The sequence below is a fragment of the Pelophylax lessonae genome, assembly GCF_965119305.1.
Source record: "Pelophylax lessonae genome assembly, chromosome: 1".
NCBI classification, from domain to species: Eukaryota; Metazoa; Chordata; class Amphibia; order Anura; family Ranidae; genus Pelophylax; species Pelophylax lessonae.
This window is the reverse complement of record NC_138768.1, coordinates 70,638,926-70,663,955: the sequence shown is the minus strand read 5'-3', so window position 1 is coordinate 70,663,955 and position 25,030 is coordinate 70,638,926.

Genomic DNA, 25,030 nt, shown 5'->3' with positions numbered 1-25,030 from the left:
CTAAGAATTTGAAGATGAGGAAACAGCATGAAATCATCAAAACTGGACAAACAAACAATGGAAACATTTTTCCTGGTCCAGCAAATATTATCTTTCATTGTCATATGAAGATGATATGGTCAGAATTTGGATAAATATATTCTGGGATTAAGGGAGATTTGAAGACAAGATGTGTGGCTGACAAATCTGCAGTAACTGCACTATATGTAGTAAATATCCTCATACAATAATACCTAATGGGGAACACACTCACCAGAACAAAGTGACCAACCTAATGTTAGTTCTTGTGAGAGCAGCATCTCAGACTTCAGAACAATGGGATCTTGTCTATCCTGCAGTGCCACTTGTCCGGCTTACCACGCTTATGGCTTAGCTGACGCAGAACTCCTTCTCAATCTTGAAGACGTACAGCTCTATCATGCATTGGTACCTATTTAAGAGAAGGATCTTTGTGCAATAAATGCTATTTAAGACCAGCAAAAAAAACCTCACTAGATGCATTTTGTCTGGTGACTTTATCAGTGGCATCTTTTGTGGCATCCTTTTTATATACAGTGGGTAAAATAAGTATTGAACAAACATGTCACCATTTTTCTAGGAAAATATATTTCTAAAAGTGCTATTGACATGAAATTTCACCACATGTCGGTAACAACTTATGCAATTCATACATACAAAGAGACTAAAATAAACAAGTTCAGAAATTAAGGTATGTAAACTAAAATGGAATGACACAGGGAAAAAGTATTGAAACCGTGAAGAAAGGGAGGTGCAAACAGGCATGAAGCTGAAGTCTATCAGTCCTTAGAAAGCAATCCTGTCCCTTGTCAGTAATATAATATCAGCTGATTCAGTCTCAACTGATGGCCTATAAAAAGGTTTCTCATTACCAAGGTTTCACACAAGAAACCTCTCATGATGGGTACAAGCAAAGAGTTCTCTCAAAACCTTTTTGCTGCAAAACATAGGGATGGAATTGGTTACAAAAGGATTTCTAAACTTCTGAATGTTCCAGTGAGCATTGTTGGGGCCATAATCCGGAAATGGAAAGAACATAATTTCACCATAAACTGGGCACGAGTACAGTTGAGCGGACACCTGGATGTCCGTGTTCGGCGGGTTCGGCCGAACTTAAAAAAAAAGTCCGGGTCCGTGTCCCGGACTTTTGCCGAACATTTCCCGGACACCGAACCCCATTGAAGTCAATGGGGACCCGAACTTTCAGGCACTAAAATGGCTCTAAAACACCAATGGAAAGGGCTAGAGTGCTGCAAATGGCAGCAAAACGTAGTTAAGAGCATGGCAAGTGCTCTGAAAACAAATGTGGATAAGGAAATAACTTAAAACAACACAAAAAAAACAGAAAAATAAAACAATGTTCTTCATCTCTGAAGGACGAGGCCTATATGGAGTAGGAGGGAGGTTGAGGTGGTGGTGGATGTGGCGGTGTCATAGGCGTGCGCACAGGGTGTGCCGGTTGTACCTGGGCACACCCTAATCACCTAGGGCACATAGCATTATTGCTCTGTTTGCCAGTGAGGAGATGGGAAAGATCTCCCTCTGACCTGCTCTGCTCTATTTCTCTTTGCCAGCAAGGAGAGTAATGTATCGGGGCCATGTACATGTAGGCAAACACATGCATGTGTATTTAAAACTTTGGGGTGCACACCCTAATGCAATAGGCTGCGCACACCTATGGGCGGTGTAGGTGGAAGTGGCGGTGGAGGAGGACCAGGTCCAGATTAAGAGCATCATGGGCTTGGTGCTGAGGATTTTGATGGGCCTTAAGGGCCGTGCCTTGGCATGCACCCAGAGGAGGAAGGGTGCAGCCATGCATGCCTAATTCAACATGGGATGCTGTCTCTGAAGCCCATAAACACATCCATGCATCGGCAACTGTCCCTCCTTGTCTGGCCTTCGTGCTGTGTGGGGAGGTTCTGAGGGAGCTGCCTGGGGAAGAGAGCATAGAAGCCAGACTTCTGTGTTTACCAGTGACAGAAGAGCGGTAACAGTGAATATGGGCAACCCGGGGCCTATATTAAGGTAGGGGCCTGGAGCTGCAGCTCCAATAGCCCCTATGTTAATCTGGCCCTGAGGAGGATGAGGTAGCCAACACTGCTTTTTTTAAGAAATTTTAAATGAGGGTACACCCCAAAAGAGTGAGAAAGAGCAAAAATAGAACAATGGCTGGGTAAGGTCGGTATCCATCGCTATTCTGCACAAGGTACGGAAAAGTCCCGTGGGATCCATGCCTGGTTCATTTTAATGAACGTGAGCTTGTCCACATTGTCTCTGGACAGGCGGCTGCGCTTGTCTGTGAAAACGCCCCCAGCCGTGCTAAATACCCGTTCAGATAATACACTGGCTGCAGGGCACGCCAGCACCTCCAAGGCGAAAAGGGCAAGCTCAGGCCATGTGCCCAACTTGGAGACCCAGAAGTTGAAGGGGGCAGACCCGTCATTCAGTACGTCTAGGCGTGTGCACACATACTGCTCCACCATGTTGGTGAAATGCTGCCTCCTGCTAAGACGTTCCATATGAGCTGCTGGTGCTGCTGTTTGTTGTGGCGTGCTGACAAAGCTTTTCCACATTTCGGCCATGCTAACCCTGCCTTCTGAGGTGCTGGCGGTGCCCTGGTTGCGTTGGCGACCTCTTCCTCCTCCTCCTCCTCTGCCTTGTGCTTCCACTGTGGCCCCGCTGTCAGGTGGGAATGCCAGCAGCATCGCGTCTACCAGCGTGCGCTTGTACTCGCGCATCTTGCTATCGCGCTCCAGTGAGTGAATTAAGGATGGTACGTTGTCCTTGTAACGGGGATCCAGCAGCGTGGCCACCCAGTAATCAGCACAAGTTAGAATGTGGGCAACTCGGCGGTCGTTGTGGAGACACTGCAGCATGTAATCGCTCATGTGTGCCAGCCTGCCCAGAGGAGGTGTATCGTCTGTGTCCTCTGTATCCCCCCAGCCACGCACCAGTGATGGCCATGAGCTGGCCTGGGTGCCACCCTGCTGTGAACATGGTTCCATCTCCTCCTCCAGCTCCTCCTCCTCATCCTCCTCATCCTCCAGAACTGTGCCCCTGCTGGACAATTGTGTCCCTGGCGTTTGTGTGTGCAGGAACCCACCCTCGGAGCCCCTTGTGAATGACTGCCCTGAAAGCCTTGGAAATGTTACCTCTTCATCCTCCTCCTCCTCCTCATCCTGTGCCACATCCTCTTCCATCATCGCTCGAATAGTTTTTTCAAGAAGGCATAGAAGTGGGATAGTTAAGCTGACAACGGCGTCATCGGCACTGGCCATGTTGGTGGAGTACTCAAAACAGCGCAAAAAGGCACACAGGTCTCGCATGGAGGCCCAGTTATTGGTGGTGAAGTGGTGCTGTTCCGCAGAGCGACTCACGCGTGCGTGCTGCAGCTGAAACTCCACTATGGCCTGCTGCTGCTCGCACAGTCTTTCCAGCATGTGCAAGGTGGAGTTCCACCTTGTGGGCACGTCACATATGAGGCGGTGAGCGGGAAGGCCGAAGTTACGCTGCAACGCTGACAGGCGAGCAGCAGCAGGGTGAGAACGCTGAAAGTGCGCACAGACGGCCCGCACTTTCTGCAGCAGCTCTGACATATCGGGGTAGTTTTTAAGGAACCTCTGCACCACCAAATTCAGCACATGCGCCAGGCAAGGGATGTGCGTCAAACCGGCTAGGCCCAGAGCTGCTATGAGATTTCGCCCGTTATCGCACACCACCAGGCCGGGCTTGAGGCTCACTGGCAGCAACCACTCATTTGTCTGCTGTTCCATGCTCCTCCACAACTCCTGCGCGGTGTGTGGTTTTTCCCCCAAACAGGCAAGTTTTAAAACTGCCTGCTGTTGTTTACCCCTGGCCGTGCTGAAGTTGGTGGTGAAGGTGTTACGCTGTCCGGATGAGGAGGCGGTAGAGGATGAGGAAGCGGAGTAGGAGGAGTTAGGAACAGGAGGCAAACTGAAGCGCCCTGCAATCCTCGGTGGTGGAAGGACATGCGCCAAATTGCTATCCGCCTCAGGCCCATCCACCACTGCATTTACCCAGTGTGCCGTTAGGGAGATATAACGCCCCTGACCGTGCTTACTGGTCCATGTATCGGTAGTTAGGTGGACCTTGCCACAGATGGCGTTGCGCAGTGCACACCTGATTTTTTTCCCCCACTTGGTTGTGCAGGGAAGGGATGGCTTGCCTGGAAAAGTAGTGGCGGCTGGGCACGACGTACTGTGGGACAGCCACCGACATAAGGCTTTTAAAACTGTGCGTCTCCACCAGACGGAATGACAGCATTTCAAAGGCCAATAATTTTTAAATGCTGGCATTCAGGGCTAGGGATCGCGGGTGGGTAGGGGGGTACTTCCTCTTCCTCTCAAGTGTTTGGGAGATGGAAAGCTGAACGCTTCCACGGGACATTGTGGAGATGGTTGGTGACCCAGGTGGTGGTGTTGCTGACAGATCGTCTGTTTGCGGGGTGGCAGGTGCCGGTATCACTACAGATGTGGATGGAGCGGCCGAGACTGCAGCAGAAGAGGAAGCAGGATGAGCCAGAGACGTTTCTTGGTTTTGAAGGTGTCTACTCCACTGCAGCTTGTGCTTTGCACTTAGATGCCTGATCATGCAGGTTGTGCTCAGGTTGAGAAGGTTTATGCCTCGCTTCAGGCTCTGATTGCACAGGGTGCAAACCACTCGTGTCCTGTCATCAGCACATTTTCTAAAGAACTTCCACGCTAGAGAACTCCTTTGAGCTGGCTTTGCTGCGCTCGTTCCCTTGCTGCGTTGGGCAGTAGCAGGCGTAGTGTCTAGGGCACGGCCGCTCCGCTTCTGCACCCTGTTCCCTCTTCTGCTGTGCTGGTGGCTCTGTGGGACCACCGCCTCTTCCTCCAAACTACTCAGGTCACCTGCATGACCTTCATTCCATGTGGGGTCGAGGACCTCATCGTCCTCCACATCATCTTCCACCCAGTCTTCACCCCTGCCCTCCTTGTCGGTCTCCACAATTCTGAACGCCGCAGCAGTTTGCACCTGCGTTTCGTCATCATCGGAGACGTGCTGCGATGGTCCTTGCATGTACTCATCTTGAGAAATAAGTGGTTGGGCATTGCTGCACTCAATCTCTTCCACTTCTGGGGCAGGGCTAGGTGGATGGCCCTGGGAAACCCTGCTGACAGAGTCCTCAAAAAGAAGAAGAGACTGCTGTATGGCTTGGGGCTCAGACTGCTTGCCTGATTTGCAAGGGGGTGAGGTGAAAGACGGTTGGACATCGGCTGCAGGTGCCAACTCTGACCTTTCTGCAGTAGACTGGGTGGGAGACAATGTGAAGGAACTGGAGGCACTGTCAGCAGCAAACCAATCTACTATCGCCTCTACTTCTTCTGGCCTCATCACTTCTAGAGGCGTATGATGCCCTACCAAATACTGATGCAGGTTCTGTCGCCTACTAACACTTGAGGAAGGTGTTTCACTTGTGCGTGTAGCTGGCACAGATCGACCACGTCCTCTCCTTGCAACAGGAGCTCTACCAGCAGCACCACGACCCAGGCCACGGCCCCTATTTGATGGTCTCCTCATATTTCTGTAATTTAAGATCTTGCCCTAGAAAGGTGTTTATTGAATAGCGGAACAAAACAACAACAGTATCGCACGGGTGTATCTCACAGTCAAATATGCAAACTATGCCGCAATTTAATGTTTTTTACCCCAAAAGGGTGTATATTGAATAGTGGAATAGGAAAAAGGATAAAAAACGGTGTATCTCACACGTACAAACACAGACTAGGCCCTGATTACAATTTTTTGTACCCTAAAGGCAGGATGAGGAAGAGGAGTAGGAGGAGTTGGGAACAGGAGGCAAACTGAAGCGCCCTGCAATCCTCGACGGTAGAAGGAGATGCGCCAAACAAATTTAAAAAGGTGTATCTCACATGTACCGATACAGACTATCCCGCAATTTAATTTTTTACACTCAAACAGGGTGTATATTGAATAGCGGAATAGGACAAATTTTACAAAACGGTGTATCTCACACCCTCAGGTCTTCAGAAGTATGAGATGCACCCCAAGAATTGGAAAGGTGTATCTCACACGTACCAACACAGACTATCCCGCAATTTAATTGTTTATACCCAAAGGTTTTTATTGAATAGCGGAATAGAAAATATTATCAAAAAAAGTGTATGTATCTCACACGTACAGAACCACACTAGGCCCCAATTACTATTTTTTGTACCCCTAAAGGCCGGATGAGGAGTAGGAGGAGTACGGAACAGGCAGCACCCTCAAATCTTCAGAAGTATGAGATGCACCCCAAAAATTGGAAAGGTGTATCTCACACGTACCAACACAGACTATCCCGCAATTTAATTGTTTATACCCAAAGGTTTTTATTGAATAGCGGAATAGAAAATATTATCAAAAAAAGTGTATGTATCTCACACGTACAGAACCACACTAGGCCCCAATTACTATTTTTTGTACCCCTAAAGGCAGGATGAGGAGTAGGAGGAGTACGGAACAGGCAGCACCCTCAAATCTTCAGAAGTATGAGATGCACCCCAAAAATTGGAAAGGTGTATCTCACACGTACCAACACAGACTATCCCGCAATTAAATTGTTTATACCCAAAGGTTTTTATTGAATAGCGGAATAGAAAATATGATATAAAATTGGTGTGATTTATCAATAGCACATGTGAACAGCAGTGTCTTATATCATTCAGCTCTGCTGCAGGCTATGGAGGGAAAAAAAAATCCCCTTTTAAGTGTAATTTTTAACTAGATTAGTACAGACTATGCCACAATTTAATTTTTTTAACCCAAGGCTGTATATTGAATAGTGGAATAGAAAAAAGTGTATGATTTTTGAAACCACTCAATAATAGCACATGTGAACACACACAGCAGTGTATTATCACAGTCAGCACAGCAGCACCGAAGGAAAAATGCTGCACACAGTGACTAATAGAAAAATACTTTTCTCCCTCCTCCTCAGTGGGCAAAAAAGATTGTTTTCACTGCACCCCACACACAGCAAAATCGATGTGGACCAGCTCTGCTGCAGGCTATGGAGGGAAAAAAAAAATTCCCCTTTTTAAATTTTTAACTAGATTAGTACAGACTATGCCACAATTTATTTTTTTTAACCCAAGGGTGTATATTGAATAGTGGAATAGAAAAAAAGTGTATAACTTTTGAAATCTCTCAATAATAGCACATGTGAACACTGAACACAGCAGTGTATGATCACAGTCAGCACAGCACAGCACTGAAGGGAAAACGCTGCACACAGTGACTGATAGAAAAATACTTTTCTCCCTCCTCCTCAGTGGGCAAAAAAGATTGTGTTCACTGCACCCCACACACAGCAAAATCGATGTGGACCACTGACACCTGCCTATCTCCAGCCTCTCCCTAACAGGATTGATAAGATCGGTCACTGCAAACCCCCCCCCACACAGCAATATCGGTTGTAGAACACTGACCCTAAAAATCAGCAGCCTTGCCCTAAAATGCCCTACAACTCGCCCTGCCTAACACACTCCAACCTGTCCCTCAATTCTATCTGGACACAAATGGTTTTTGCCTGTCTGTCCCTAATCAGCAGCCAGCACGTATGATGTGTGCTCTCTCCCTAATCTACAGCAGAATGACGCAGCGCGCTGGGGCTCTCGAACTTATAAAGACATGGTCACATGCTTCAGATGGCCAATCACAGCTACTAATACATTTGTAGGCATGGCTGGGATGGCTTAAGGCACACCAGTTAAATGCTTGTTGATTGGCTGTTGAAAGCCCGCCATGAAAAGCGCGCCAATGCATACAAAACCCGGAAATAAAATGACCGAACACGGATTTTTACCCGAATATACAGTAAAGTTTTCGGGTCCGTGTTCGGGTAACAAAAATCCAATTATTCGGTACGAACACGAATAATACAGTCCGTGTTCGCTCAACCCTAGCCACGAGGAGTAAAAAGAGTTATCAGAAGAGTTGTACAAGAGTCAAGGACTACTTCTGAAGAGCTTCAGAAATACCTGGAAACAATTGTTTCAAAGAAAAAAATAAATAATACACTCAACCATCATGGCCTGTATGCACGCTCACCATGCAAGACTCAATTGCTAAAGAAAAAGCATGTTGAAGCTTGTTTAAAGTTTGCTGCACAACATCTAGGCAAGCCTGTGAAATACTAGGAGAATATTGTCTGGTCAGATGAAACCAAATTTGAGCTCTTTGGATGCCATAATACACACCATGTTTGGAGGTCAAATGGCACTGTTTCATTTAGAGTGTTCAATACTTTTTCCCTGTGTCATTCCATTATATTACACATAACTTCATTTCTGAACGTATTTGTTTTGGTTTCTCTGTATGTATGGATTGCATGGGTGGTTACCGACCCGTGGTGAAAATTGAATGTCCATGTTAATAGCACATTTAGAAATATATGACAAAAAGTGAAATTAAAACCCTCAACCTCCTCAGTAAAAACAGGTGGACAACTATGTCACACCACACACAGTGCCTATGGGCCCCATACACAAAGTATATGGCCAAAGCCTTATGTACATGTGGCCATCACGTCTACCTATATGGCCTAAAGTATGTGGACTCCCCCTTCTAGTATGAAGAGGTGGTAATGCTACAGCATACAAAGACATTTTAGACAACCTTGTGATTACTGTTTGGGTAAATAGTTTTTCTTTGCCAGTATCCTTGTGACCAAGCCAGCTCCATAGACAAGTTTGGTGAGTCTAGTATGGAGGAACTCAACTGGCCTGCAGAGAGTCCTGACCTCAATCCAAATGAACACTTTTGGGATAATTTGGAATGCTACTTGTCTCCCAGGCCCTTTGGTACAATATCAGTACCTGATCTCCCAAATGCTTATTTGGCTAAAATTCAGAAAAACATACCCCACAATCTTGTGGAAACAATTTCCAGAAGAATGAAGATTAGGGCAGGAGGCTGGGTCCATATGAATGTGCATGGTGTTGGGATGAAATATCCAACAAAGCACACATGTGTGATAGTCAGTTGTCCTTTGGCTATTTATTGAAGGTTAACCACTTGCCGACCAGTCACTGGCACTGTACTGCGGCAAAGTGGCTCGATTCCGTCCAGCGACGTAGACCTACGTCGCTGGGCTCCTCCCCCTGTAGGCGGCGCTCGCAGCGGGAGTCGGGCCAGGGGAGGAGCGGCGGCGATCGCCGCTGCTCTTCCCCGATCGTCGGGGAATCGAGTTTGGAGATCCTTATTAAAAATCAAATTTATGCAGCGCTAGCATCAGTGTTATGGTTCAAGTGAAAATTAATTAATAAACATTCAATGTATCACACTCAAATTTATGCTCTATAGGTGATCAAAATAAAGTGCTCAGGTGCTGTGAGTTATCAAATAAGTCCATATAAACAATAATAATTGCCAAGTGCATATAAAAAGTCCTTAGTTGTGATCCAAAGTAAGGTGCTGGAGTGCCAAAATATATAAGGTGCTTCAAAGTGATAAGGTGCCCCTCTCGGTTCCCCACTCACCAAATTGCCAATATAAAGAAGCCTTGTAAGATATTGCACAGTAGCCCTTAATGCCAGGATCTTTAGGGAACTTTCTCCAATATGACCTTCGATAAGTATTGCAGCTCTCGGCGTGCATTCCACGAGCAGGAAGTTCCTGACCGGAAGTGACGTTCCGTCTTGTCCGCAACCGGAAGTACGTCAACGCGTTTCGCCGTCAATCACAGCGTTTTCAAAGACATCACTTCCTGTTTGCGGACACTTTTTATATCGTAGCCCATCAATCGTCATATCCGGATTGTATTATTTAGAATTTAATATATTGCTCAAACCTATTCAAATTGACTGCTGAAATTGGTATATTGGCACTACCATCCGCACTATAATAGGCATATATAAATTTCGGTTTAATCATCTATAACAATTGTTCGGTCCGGGCATCACTTCCTGTTTACAATGCTAATAATCCATTCCGTATCTGATTGCTAAAATCATTATATATTATTCATATATTACATAAAACCAATATTTTATTACATATTCATAAAATTATTAAAAACTTGTAGTTATTATATGCATAAGTTACTAATAAGTAACATATATTGAAAACTTTTATAAAATATAAAAATATATAAAATGTATAAAACCAATATGTCTCTAATAGACCCAATAAAAGGTATTTAATAAAAAAAAATTCATTAGGAATCTGATTTTAATAATAGTGGTGTTGATATTGAATATGTATGATAACAATGATATCATTGTTTGTAATAAATACATGTTTCTATATTTAGGGATAATTAGTTATAAAGAGACTATGATCATTTAATTAAAGGAGGTAAATTGAAAATATTATATAATCATGTTTTTACCATATAATATTGTTGGGTTAGGACATATATTATAACTAATCGCTTGGGAGGAAGGAGATTGGATATCTATGTGAGAAAGGAAGGTATGGACAAAAATTATTTTACACGTAAAATATTAAAATATTAATATATTAAATATTACCAGTTGGATAAAAAACAATTTACATCTACATCTACATTCAATCCTTTAGGTTTGAGTGTCTCCAACCGATGGATCCACTGTGTTTCATTCTGTGACACTGCTTTTTTTAGATTACCTCCCCTCCAATGGGGTTCAATTTTATCAATGGCGCAAAATGATAAAAGAGTAGAATTGCTTTGATGGACCAGTTTAAAATGATGAGAGAGGCATTGATTTTTAAAACCCTTTTTTATGTTTGAGACATGTTCTCTTAGCCTCACTCTCAGTTCCCTGGTAGTCCTTCCCACGTACTGTAATCCACAGGGACATGAGAGGAGGTAGGTCACATGTGTAGATGCACAAGTAATACATTTCTTTATTTGGGAAGTTTTCCCATTAAAAGAGGATTTAAAATCTGTGCTTTTCCTTTTCCTGAATCTAGAGGTTCGGCATATCATGCACCTGCCACAACTGAAGAACCCCACCTGATCTAAAAAGGTACAGGTTTTTGTGGGGGGGTTGACCACATTATGGGCCAACTGTAACCTCAAAGTTTTTGGTTTTGTGTATATGACATGTGGCTTGGAAGGTAAAAGGGTTTTTAAAACGTTATCTTTTAATAAAAGGTGCCAGTGCTTTTTCAAGATTTTTTCCATTTGGGTGTGTTGTCTTGAGAAACTAGTTAAAAACGCCATACTGAAATCTTTCTTTGTCTTTTCTTTGTTTGTAAAAAGATCCTTACGTTTAATGTTTTTAACCTTATTTTTGGTTTTTTCAAGATCCCTTTTTTTGTATCCCTTTTCTTGAATTTTTTTTATAATCAATTCAGCTTGTTCATCGTAATTGCTTTCTTTGTTGCAGTTCCTCCTTATCTTCATCAATTGGCTATTGGGAATTGTGTTTAGCCATCTGGGATGGTGGCAACTGCCTATGGGGATATAACCATTAGCATCCACTTCCTTAAAATGGGTTTTAGTATAAAGTCTGTTAAAATCCTTAAAAATACACAAATCTAAAAAGTTAATACCATCATAGCTGCACATATGGGAAAAAAATATATCATATTGATTGTTGCTCATATATGTTAAAAATTGATTTAATGAGTCCTGAGTGCCTCTCCATATAATAAAAATATCATCTATATATCTCTTATAGGTGATAAGTTCTTTTGGTCTATTATTAAAAATTTGAAAAGGGTTTAAATACCAGCGCTATGGAGTTTCAGTACTTTATTGGACTAAAATAGTGGTGTAAGCTGCCCCCAACATACCAATCTGGAGCACTCCAGATGACGTCGTATGACGAAACGCGTAGGGCGTGGTTTGTGTACGTCAGTACGTCACTTCCGGGAACGGTGGTTTGAGCTGGTGGTACGCAGAAGCGTCCCGGCTAACACCTCAAGCTGATAGTGAACTCCCTAAATGTGAGTGGATGCTACGTTGTTTCACCCTAACAAACATATACTACGCAATGGAGGCTTATTTTCTGTTCTAGTGACCAAGGAGTGCTGAGCCACCTTTCTAAGAGTGCGGTAAGCAACGGTGCAATCGGTGGGGCATCCGCTGGCGCCATACTTTGTTACAGCACGCAATCACACACTTGGTTATTGGTATCAACAGCACTTAGCACTTTGTATATACATATGTGATTTATGATATGGTACACTGAGCACAGCCCATGCTAATGTATTGAAGGTTTACTAGCACGCAGCACTTTGGTTTTATCGTTGCACTATAAGCACTATATGCACTTTTGGTATGAATTATACATTTTATGGAATTGCACAGATATAATATTTATGTGGTAGCGCCGGTCCCAACATCACTTGCACTTTTTTTCTATTATTAAAAATTTGTTCGCTTTCCCACTTCCGCATAAAAATGTTAGCTATGGAGGGAGCAAACTTCGCTCCCATGGCTACTCCTTTTTTCTGTCTGAAATACTTTTTTTCGTGCCAAAAGAAATTGTGGCTCATTGCGAGGTCCAATCCTTGTAGCAAAAACTCTTTTTGTTTGGTTTTAATTTCCGTCTGGTCTAGGGCCCATTTGGCCGCTCTCAGGGCATGTTCCTGTTTAATGTTTGTGTAGAGGGAATTGACATCTACTCCCACTAGAATGTCATTCTCCTCTATCTTGATGTCCTTTATAATTTCCATTAAATGTTTGCTATCACGTAAATATGCCAAACCTTCTTGTGCTAAGGGCTGAAAGAAACAATCCAGGTATTCCCCTAGATGTGACAGGAGGGAGTCCACCCCACTTACAATGGACCTACCAGGTGTATGTTCCTTATTTTTGTGAATTTTCGGCAATTGGTAGATTACTGGTACCCTAGGCGCATCGGGCACCAGATATCTACTTTCCTTTTTATTTATAATATTTTCTTTACTTGCCCATTTAATTAGTCTGGTTAATTTTGCTTTATATTTTTTGGTAGGATTCCCTTTTAATTGTTCATATGTATCAGAATCATTAACCAGTCGATTCAATTCATCCAAATAATCATTTTTGTTTAAAATTACAAGGCCCCCTCCCTTGTCTGCGGCCCGGATTACTATATTTTTCCTTTTTTCTAGGGATTTGAGGCCTCTTTCAATGTCTTCTTTTTTCCTTGAGTTTTTTATTTTCAGACTTTCTAAATCATTCTCCACCATAACTTTAAAAACCTCTAAAAGCTGATTATTTAATATTTTAGGATTAAAAACAGACTTGTTTCTCAGTTGAGTGTATGTAAAACTCCCGTGGATGCAATATTTTCTGTGGTTTTTCCTGCATAGTATTTTTTTATGTTTAGTTTCCTCATGAACTTTTGCAGATCGATATAAGTGTTGAATTTGTTCAGATTCTTTTCTGGCGCATATTTTAGTCCCAAGCTTAAAACTTTTAGTTCGTCCTCCGTAAAAGTGACACTGCTTAAAATAAAAATTCCTTCTGTTAGTTTGTTCTTTTTCTTTTTCTGCCCTCCTCTACATCATCTCTTTCTTCTTCTCTTTCCTCTCTCACATATTGTGTTTGCTCCATCTGTGGCCAGGGTCTCCATTCGTCTTTCCTGTCCCGATGATAGGGGTTCCCTCCCCCTCCTCTGTGATTGGGTCCTCCCCTTCCTATCCATGGGGGTCTGCCTGATCCCCTCCTCTGAAATCTCCCTTGTAGTTGTTAAAACCAGTTTGGAGTTTGGAGATCCGCCCACTTGTGTAAACAAAGCGGGCGGATCTCCTAAGTGACAAACAGTGACAGATTGCAGGGTTCAGCATAGCTGAACATGCGATCTGTCCCTGTGTCACTCAGTCACCTCCCCCCACACATGTCAGTAAGCACCAGGCATACATTAACCCCTCCCTCTCCAATAAAATTAACCCCTTCCCTGCCAGTGTCATTTTTACAGTAACAGGGCATATTTATAGCACTGATTACTGTAGAAATGTCACTGGTACCCCCAAAAGTGTCAAAAATGTCAGTCAAGGGTCCGATTCTGTCCGCCGCAATGTCACAGTCCCGCAAAAAAAATCGCAGATCGCCGCCATTACTCGTTAAAAAAAAACACCAAAAATGACATAAATCTTTCCCTTAGTTAGTAAACGCAATAACTTTTGCGCAAACCAATCAAAATACGATTATTGTGATTTTTTTTTACCAAACATAGGTAGCAGAAAACAAATTGGCCAAAAATTTAAAAAAAATTGATTTTTACATTTTTTTGGGGGGAAATTTCATATAAAAAATGTTAAAAATATTGTTATTTTTTCAAAATAAACACTCTTTTTTTGTTTATAGCGCAAAAGGTAAAAATCGCACAGGTGATCAAATACCACCAAAAGAAAGCTCTGTTTATGGGAAAAAAAGGATGTAAATTTCGTTTGGGTACGGCGTCGCACGACTGCGAAATTGTCAGTTAAAGTCGCACAGTGCCGAATCGCAAAAAGTGGCCTGTACGTAAGACAGCAAAATCCTCCGGTGGTAAAGTGGTTAAGCTATTATTATTATACAGGATTTATATAGCACCAGCGGTTTGCGCAGCACTTTACAACATGAGGGTAGACAGTACAGTTACAATACAATTCAATACAGGAGGAATCAGAGGGCCCTGCTTGCTAGAGCTTATAAGCTAGGAGGGAGGGTCAAGTGATACAAAAGGTAATAACTGTGGGAGATGAGCTGATGGAGAAAATAAAAGTATTATAGAATATCGTCCATTCGATTTATCTGTTATGCTATGGATTTAGCATGGATTCAAATCTGTAAGGAATGTTTCTTGAGCACCTGGTTGAATCTATGCTGCAAATTCAGCTCTAAAGGTAGGGACTTTTGCACCAATAGAATAGCCAGTCTAAAGTTATATAAGATATATAGCATGATGAAGTTAGTATTCTGCAAAGTTCAAAAGCCACATTTCACCATTGATCAGACTGCCCCTTTAAGAAGGATGTGTCTGGCATTGGCTCTCATTGAGTAAATCATTCTTTCCATTTCTATACTAATTCATGAAGTACCAGCGAGCAATTAATCCTGCGCAAACACACCTGGAGGCTAGAAAAGAATTCATTTTGGAAATGAATTATGACTATTTGCAAGTAAATTGCTACAAAGATAAATGAACTCTTGCATCACTTATACATGTAAGATCAAGATTAAGAATAATTGCTTTTTCAGGTACAAGCCACAGACACGAAACACAGAACAAAACATTTGAAATGATTCTATTTTTAATATGACAGGTTCTAAGTTAGTACTAGTAACACGGTGTTTCTTTTCCTATCCAGATGTTTAATTATCATGTTTGTTCTCTGCAGTGGTGTATTTGCTCTAATTCTAGGGTGTATTTTGAAGCATTATTATGTTAGTCTGTGTTCTTTGTAAATTGTCTCTCTAGCAGGTGTAGGCAGTGATAAAAAAAAAAAAACCTGATCATACTCAAACTCTGTACTAACAAAGTAAAACTATAAGTAAACCCTCCCACAAACATCCCCTGTTAAGCAAAGTCCCTAATAGGTGCGTAGAAGTTTTTTTCCCCCAAGTACTTACCTTTTTGGGTTTAGAAGTCCACACTTTCATGCTTGTTTACCTGACTTCTCCCAGACACTCCACTTTATGTGGCGATTTTGGCTCTGAGGAAGAGGGTCCTCCCTCGAAACGCATAAGCCACATCAGGTTTTGAGGACGCCATCACGCTATCCAGCAGTAGAGAAGTGTCCTGGAAGCGAGCAGTGCCCATTTCCTATATGCTTGTTCATATGTTACGTTTGTGAGTATATTGTATGCTACCCTTATTTGATTTTAATAAACTTTTAAGTGGTAATGCACAAGGTCGGTGCGCCCTTCCCTTGTTGTTTTCATGTAACTCCACTTTATGCACCCGAACCATACCTGCAGGTGCAGGTCTTCCTCTGAGGATATGGGTATCCCATAAAGCCTTGTGTTTTCTGTGAACCCCAAGTTGTACATGCTGGTGTGCATTCTAGGATGACAATGATGCTCCAGCCTAGGGACCCATTAGGGGGAAAGGTAGCACCGGAATTCAATAAGCTGTAGAAGAAAATTGAAGACAAGGGAGGAAAAGAATGTTATCATTATAATGAGTAGTGGACAAGATGCTATTTTAGAAATTTTTATTTTTAGGTGTGTATTCACTTGCAGTTGATTTACTAAAGGCAAACAGGCTGTTCACTTTGCAAGGGATATTGCACTCTGCAAGGGAATTATTCCCAGAGCTTAGTGATTGGGGTGAAATTTCTCTTTGCAAAGAGTATTCAATACACTGCAAATAAAAAAAATAAAAGAAACTGTATTTTCACTTGCACATTATTGGATAATGGAAGTCAGCAGATCTTCACCTCATTCACTAAACTCTGGAGGAAGTTCCCTTGCGAAGTGTACAGTGTCTTTGCCATTATTAAGTCAAACCCTTTAACCACTTCCCGACCACCCGCTGCATATTTACTGCGACAGAGTGGCTCTCCTGCGCAAACCGACGTAGCAGTACATCGGTTGCGTGCTGGAAGCTAGGGGGCAAGCGGTGGCTCCCGCCCCTACTCGGCAGTGGGGATCCTGATGCACGGGTCAGGCGGCTCCGATTGCCGCCTGATAACCGTGATCGCTCCCCGCTGAGAGAGAAGAACGGTCGGCTGTTGTAAACACAGCCCACCGTCCTTCTCCCTGGGATGATCATAGAGCCCTTGTGATCCTGCTATATAGTATCACATGTCTCTATTTTCATTTCAGAAGCCACGTCCCCCCCCCCCACAGTTAGAATCACTCCTCTAGGCATACATTTAACCCCTTGATCCCCCACAGGGTTAACCCCTTCCCTGCCTGTGTCATTATTACAGTAACAGTGCATATTTTTAGCACTGATTACTGTAGTAATGTCACTGGTCCCCCCAAAAGTGTCAAAAATGTCAATAAAGGGTCCGATCTGTCCGCCGCAATGTCGCAGTCCTGCAAAAAATCGCAGATCGCCGCCATTACTAGTAAAAAATAAAAAAATAAATAAAAATGGCATAAATCTTTCCAGTAGTTAGTAGACACAAATAACTAAAATACGCTTATTGCAGTTTTTTTTACCAAAAATATGTAGCAGAAAACAAATTGGCCTAAAATGTTAAAAAAAAATTGGTTTTACATTTTTTTTTTTGAGAATGTCACAGCAGAATGTAATAAATATTGTTTTTTTTTTTTTTCAAAATTGTCGCTCTTTTTTTGTTTATAGTGCAAAAAATAAAAATTGCACAAGTGATCAAATACCACCAAAAGAAAGCTCTATTTGTGGGAAAGAAAGGACGTCAATTTTACTTGGGTACAGCTTCGCGCGACCGCAGAATTGTCCATTAAAGTAACGCAGTGCCGAATCGCAAAATAGGGCCTGGTCATTAAGGGGGCAAATCCTTCCGCTCTTAAAGTGGTTAAGTGTACAAAGCAAATGGTGGATCCAGTCCAGGTAAGAGCACATGGTTGGTTAGTTAATTAAAGCTGAGCTCCAGTCTCCTATGTAATAATGAAAAGTCAGCTACAAAAACTGTAGCTCCTAACTTTTAATAAACAGACACTCACCTGTCCCAGGATACAGCGCTGTACTTAGCCCAGCCATTTTACCCTGTGTGTCTCTGTCCCCGGCACCGGCATCTTTACTATGGGCAATCAGCTGTGACAGCTTGCGGCTTCACAGCCGGGTGCCCACTGTGCATGTGCGAGCGGCACTGCGCTGTACACTTTGAGTGGTCTGGCAGTCTTTTGGGACCTGTCGCATGTCCAAAAAGCCTAATTGGGGTGGCGGGGGGGGGGGGGGGTTTAAGGAGAACTTTCACTTCTGATCACCTAGGCGGTTGGAGCGAAAGTGAGAGCTGTTTTACTTTTTTAAAGGTTCGTTCTTGCGGTAAAAGCCAAGGAAGTTTAGACTTCAGTAGTGTATCAATGTGCTTTACTAAAGAGAAAAGCTGCTCATACAACTGCACAAAACACAGTTCATAGCTTACAAAATATACCTACAACATGCACAATGGCAATTTTCCTTTCCAGCAAAATAAGCATGTAACATATATATATGTGTGTAATAAGTAAACTTAACAGCTATTCAAATTGAGTTTTCAGTTGATAAAATGTCTTCATGGTTCTTTGCCCAGTCCAACAACTTTCTCCAAAGTCCTCCAGCTTCAAGCAGCCATATCTTGCCTCGGTCTTCCATAAACACTCCTTTGTTTCACCACATGCTTGTTTCAAAACCTAATCTCCTCCCCCTACCTACTGATCTTAAAATCTTACTATGCAATCTAACAAAAAAATATGTATACTATAAATATCACCTAAAAATCCATAGCAACACAGGAGTGGGTACCTGTCAAAATCAGGTACCCACTCCCACCTCCTCCTCAAAAGCTCCATTTCACAAACAGGAGCGGAAGAGGAGGCCTTAAAGCGGATCTTCCCCCTTTGGGTGGAGCTCCGCTTTAGCCAGTTAGTAAAAAATCAAACAATAATAACATCTGGTTTTATCAGATTTTCAGCAAGCATTTGGAGAGACACAAACACAATGGCCAATGTTTGAAGGAGTGATAGCATAGGTTATTTTCCCACTTTCCCAGTTTGACCACTTTGGAAAAATGTAGAGGGATATATCTTTAGTTTATTTTGATGTACCTGACAGGTAAGTAAAAATAGAGTAGTGCATGATGTGTTTCTTTAGGGTCACTTATTTAAAACAATGTTGTACTTGAAGAAATTTGTATTGGAGTTAGGTATAGAGGTGGTACAGATGCGCCAAAGATTCACAGGAATGGAGGATGGGGTGTGCAAAAGTTGTTTTAGTGTGGTAATACTAGTGGTCTGAACATCACACCTATATTAGCTTGTTGGACATCTTTCCAACACCATGGGCATTAACATGGATTTGCCCCCTTCCCCCTCAGACCCCACATTTCTGAGAAAGTTTTCCACAACATTTTGAGGTATGTCTTTGGGAATGTGAGCCTATTTAGCCAAAATACTATTAGTGAGGTCAGGTACTGATGCCAGATGGGAAGACCTGGTTAACAATTGGGATTCCAATTATTTCTGAAGGTTTTCAGTAGAATTGTGGCCATGGCCCTGGTGTTGGCCACTCAAGTCCTCAACACCAAATGCATCAATCCATGTCTAAGGATTTGGCATTGTGCACAGAGATAATAATTCATATTATTGCTCATTTCAATTAGAACGTCCAACATTATCATATACGGTAGTTGTGATAGTCATATAATGTATTGGAGATGAAAAAAAATGTCTCACAAACACTGTGCTTCTCCTCTCTTTCTTCATCAAAGTCTCACCAGTAATTCTTGTGGAATACCTGCTAGGCTTAGCCTTGCACACGTAGGCAGGTGCAGCTTATTTTCTCAACTGTAGGTGGGGCTCCACTGCATCGGCCCTGCAGTTGGAAGGGAAGTCAAGAGGTTTTTCGTTGGTTTCCTGGGTCACCTTGGAAGCCATCTGGCTGGATGCTGCCACCCCATGTGACTCTGGTGGCCATCTTGGGTCAGGCAAAGTCTATTTAAAGCCCTAGCCCCCAGGCTTGGTGTGCATTTTCATGTGTGGGTAGTGTAGGCATAGGTCACCCACCTGACAGGGACAGTGATTAGCAGCAGGGAGAGGTTTCAGATTAGTAGGGAAAGGATAGGGACATGCCATTCCTCCTGAAAACCTCCCCATTTGGGCACAGACCAGCCGGGCCGCATTCCGCCCCTGAGACGCTGTTGGCACTTCTGAAATCTGCTCTGCTACACATCGCTTTTCATCCTGTGAGTGATCCTGGTCGGATGCTTGTTGTAAATTATTGAATGTCAACCTTAATAAAAATTATTTTTCTGCAACTGGACCCTGTGTGTTTATGGTCGCCGCACAACGCTGCTCCTCCCCACACACTTTTTTCCTATTTGAGTGCAAAATCTGGTACAGCTGTGCATGGCTTCTAACTTCAGCTTGTTCAATTAAGATTTGACAAAAAAAATCTGGAAGTTGATTGGTTTCTATGCAGAGCTGCACCAGATTTTGCACTCTCCAGTTTTACTATATCAGCCTCTTAACCTTCCTAGCGGTATTCCCGAGTGTGACTCGGGGTAAGATTTTAGTGCCAAAAGCGGTAACCCCGAGTCACACTCGGGGTAGCGCTAAGAAGATCGCTGGATGCTGGAGGAGGTTTTACTTACCTTTTCTCCGGGATCCAGCGAAGACTGCGAGCGGTGTGCGGCGGCGGAGCTCTCTCCCGATCGTCTGCGAGCCCCGGCTTCCGTCTCCGGCGACGTGACGTCCGCCGGGGGGTGGAACCGGCGGCAAATTCGAATGTAAAATGCACCAAACACACTGATATCGTTCAAAATAAAATAAAATCACATTACATTACCCCCCAGTGCCCTTTCCTGCAGTTTTACTGTACTTTTTATGTAAATATATGTATATATATATATATATATATACATATATATACAGTATATATATATATATATATATATATATATATATACGTATATATATACACATATACATATATATATATATATATATATATATATATACACACACACACACATATTATATATATATATATATACGTGTATATATATATATATATATACACGTAATTCTTGTGAATGAGCAGCCCAAACCAACTGTATACATTATATATATATATATATATATATATATATATATATATACGTATATATATATATATATATATATATATATATATATATATATATATATATATATATATATATATATATATATAATATGTATAATATATGTATACAGTTGGTTTGGGCTGCTCATTCACAAGAATTACATGCTTTCAGCACCTAAAATAATGGTACCGCTTTCAGCACCTAAAATCCAAAAGAATCATACCGCCAGGGAGGTTAAAGTGTAAATTTTTTTTAGCTTTGGATATAAGGGTTAACTTTTCTGTCTGGTTACTTTTGCTACCTTTATCCCCTTGGGGAGGTTTCTCCCTTTACATCCTGTCCTGGAAACAGCAGGAAATGAGAGAAAATCTCTTCAAAACGAAAATGATTCTCATCTTAGATATTCTTGCTCACAAGATGGCATTGGTGTATCTTCTCAATGGGTATACAGATAGCAATAAAAACTTCACAGAGGATTCAACCAACCCACGCTTTATTTCGGACTAAAAAGTATTTTTTTCTTTATATACATTTTAATGGCCACAAATTAAGATTTAGCCTAATATCCTCATTTACATACATTTGTTCTTCCTACCCGCCACTGGGAAACTTGAGAGCAAGTGCCAGCAAAGGAGTTTCAAGCCAGACATGTTTACCTTCCTGGATCCTACCTCAGTTTTATAAATAAGCCCCTATGTGTGATTTATATCCCTTCTATATTGTAAAGCAGAACTTTTTGAAAATGAGCATGCTGAAATCTCTGACTCTTTACAGCATAATAATATATCTTAAACATGCCATTCATTCTTTCATGCCATGCAAAAATACCCAGATTAAGTACAAAAAATAAACCCTTGTAATTTTTCTTTTATTATTTTAATCCCCTCCCCCCCAACTTTCACATGCACACAACTCTGATAGGTATCAACTTTCGTATTGTTGAATTCCATCTCACTTGTCCTGGCCGCATGTTGAGCTTCCACAGTGGGGAATATTTAAAATTCTTCAAAGCTGAATAATTATAAGAAAATACATTATCTGAATTCCAAAATTACAAGGCATTCCTCTACCCGCTGTTCAATTAGAGAATAGACTGGTGCTCAGCATCTCAATTTATGTCACCCACACACATTGCACCAAGACATCCGCTACACGCATATATCCGTCTGCATACATGTGAAGGCGTAGACATTTTGCTGGAAGGCATTGCATAGTGGTTTTCAGTTTATGTTATGTTTTAATTTAGATATGTATTATGGTTAGGACTAAAAAACACAACCTAAATAATAAACCAGAGATAACAATGTCACAGAAAGCAACCAGTGTTGCGGATATTTTCTTCTGTTTTGGTTCAATGCCATATCTCCCAACTTTCTGAAATGGGAATGAGGGACACCTATTAGCAAAATTAGGTAGGTATAGGAAACACACCCTGCCACACCCCCGTAACCACTTAAGGAAGGACCAAGCCTATTTCTGACACATGTTGTTTACAAGTTAAAATCAGTATTTTTAGCTTGAAAATTACTTAGAGCCCCCCAAACAAACATTTTATATATTGTTTAGCAAAGACTCTGGAGAATAAAATGGCGGTCATTGCAATATTTAGTGACCGTAATAGGCAGTGACAGGTACTCTTTATGGAGAAAACGGGGGTCTAAAAGACCCCAGACCCCTCCACAGGCAGTGTTTATGGACGGGCGCCATTTGTTGAACACTATTTGCATGGAGTTTGCATATTCTCCCTGTGTCAGCGTGGGCTTCCTTCCAAAGACATACTGGTAGGTTAATTGGTTTCTTTCCAAATTGACCCTATTATGCATGAATGTAGGGACTTAAATTGTAAGCTACTTGAGGGCAGGGGCAGCTGGTGCTCCATGGGCCGGGTGGGGGGCAGGCGGACCACACCATACCCCCCCTCCCCCGGACCACACCAGGTCGCCAGGTCGCACACCACTCCCCCCCATCCCCCCATCGCCGGCTCACTTACATTAAAGCACTAAAAATGCCCTGGCACACTCCTGCCTGGCTCCATTAGAAGCCTCCCATCAGCTTCATCTCCTCCTACTTCCCCTGGCAGCGATGGAGGTGGCTTCCCTGGCGTCTCCTCCCTCCTCCTCCTCCTTGGCCAATAACATGGCCTCTCCTTTTGGCCAATCGGGAAACGGGTCTCATGACCTGCTTCCTGATTGACCAGGAGGAGGATCCATGTGACAATAGCGAATTTTCATTCGCTATTGTCACACAAGTGGGTGGGCTGGGGGCGCAGTGCTCTGCGCCCCGAGTCCACCCTTTTTTTAGCCTGTGAGAGCCTCTGGCTCTAATGACATGGTTAAAAAAAATCTCCATTGAACTCATGTAGATTAGGGGACCGGACGCATTGATAGGGGGGCGGCGCCCCTGCGCCCCATATACACCAGCCGCCACTGCTTGAGGGCATTTTCTGATGTAAAATGTTGGTGCTATATAAACACTATAAGGCCTCTTGCACACAGGACTGATTTTTAAGCATCAGCATTTATGGACTGAATTTCAGGCATTTGTGTTGCACGTATTCATGTGTATTGGCATGTGGATTTGCACATTAACGCGCATAATACATTCCAAGGCAAAAACCATGAATATTTATGCTCATATGAATGCATTTGTGCCCCTACCTCCCAAACCTGACTCCTGCTCTGCACTTCGAGTACTTGACACTAATACATAAGGGTTGATTTACTAAAGGTAAATAGCTGTGCACTCTGCAAGTGCAGTTGTTCTAGGGCTTAGTAAATGAGGGGAAGTTTTGATGACTTTCATCATCCAATGATGTGCAAGCAAAAATGCTGTTTTATTTTATTTTCCATACATATGATTGGGTATTTTTTGTAAAGTGAAGCTTTACCACATTTACTAAGTTCTAGAGCAACTGCATTTGCTAAGTGCACAGTCTATTTGCCTTTAGAAAATCCACCCCATAGATATATTCAGGTATTTATAATAACTGTATTCAAAATACCATAATACATTTTATTTAGCCTATAAATAAAGCTCAACTAAAGTAAAACTAAAGCTCCTCCCTCCCCCGCTGCAAGAGTAAATTGCTTGTTTATGTCTAGGAAACAGAAAAGCATTTTTACCTAACTAATCCTCCACTCCCCCCGCAGAGGGTGCTCTCCCATGCTCCAGTGGTGGATTGTTCCTCAGTGCCCTCACGTCCCGGGAGAAAGGAAGGATAATTGCTCGATCCCTCCTGAAGCACTATTGTGTTTTGCTGGCAGGCAGTGATCACATGACAAAATGTGACAGGTTATTCATACTAAAATCGATCGATGGATCGACTTCAGTACAACCAGCCTGCTCATAGATGGATCAAATCTCGGCTGGTCCTTGCTGAACCAAGGATTTGATCCATCTATGGCCAGCTTTAGACTGCTTTAGACTGCTGGTTCATATGGGAGAAGAGGCTGTAGAGGCTGGTCTAGCTGGTCTAGATGTATTCAGGATCTCCTATCAGCAAGAGCGGTCCATGCAGAAAATACGCATATGCCTGTGGGAATGATGCCTTATGCTATAGGTCCACAAATTGGTGTTCAGCAGAGTTGTTCTTTGAGCAAGTCCTTAGCATTCTTCTACTAACATTTACATGAAAATAAGGAATTACAGTATCTCACAAAAGTAAGTACACCCCTCACATTTTAGTAAATAATTTATTATATCTCTATTGCCTCACTGAGTACAGCAGAGCCAAAAAATACATTGAACCAGGGTGCTAGGGAGCTTACAATATAAATAGAAGGGTGAAGTGATAGAAAAGGTAATTACTGTTAGAGATGAGCAGAGGGAGAAAATAAAAGTATCGTTTTATAATTAGAGGGAAGATAGGCCCCTTTGAAAAAATGTTTTTTTAGGGATATCCTAAAGGTGGCTAGAGTAGTAGATAGTCAAACAGATTGGGGTAAGGAATGCCAGAGGATGGTAGACACTCTGGAGAAGTTCTGGAGGCAGGCATGGAAGGAGGTGACAGGAGCTAGAGAGCAGGAGGTCTTAGAAGGAGTAAAGAGAATGGTTTGGTTAGTATTTTGAGATGAGGCTAGTGATATACCTCATGGCCGAGTTGTGGATGGCTTTGTAGTTTGTTGTTAGTATTTTGAATTTTATTTTTTGGATGAGCAGAAGATTTTAGAACCATTTAAACATATACAGTCTCTCACAAAAGTGAGTACACTCCTCACATTTTTGTAAATATTTTATTATATCTTTTCATGTGACAACACTGAAGATATGACACTTTGCTACAATGTAAAGTAGTGAGTGTACAGCTTGTATAACAGTGTAAATTTGATGTCTCCTCAAAATAACTCAACACACAGCCATTAATGTCTAA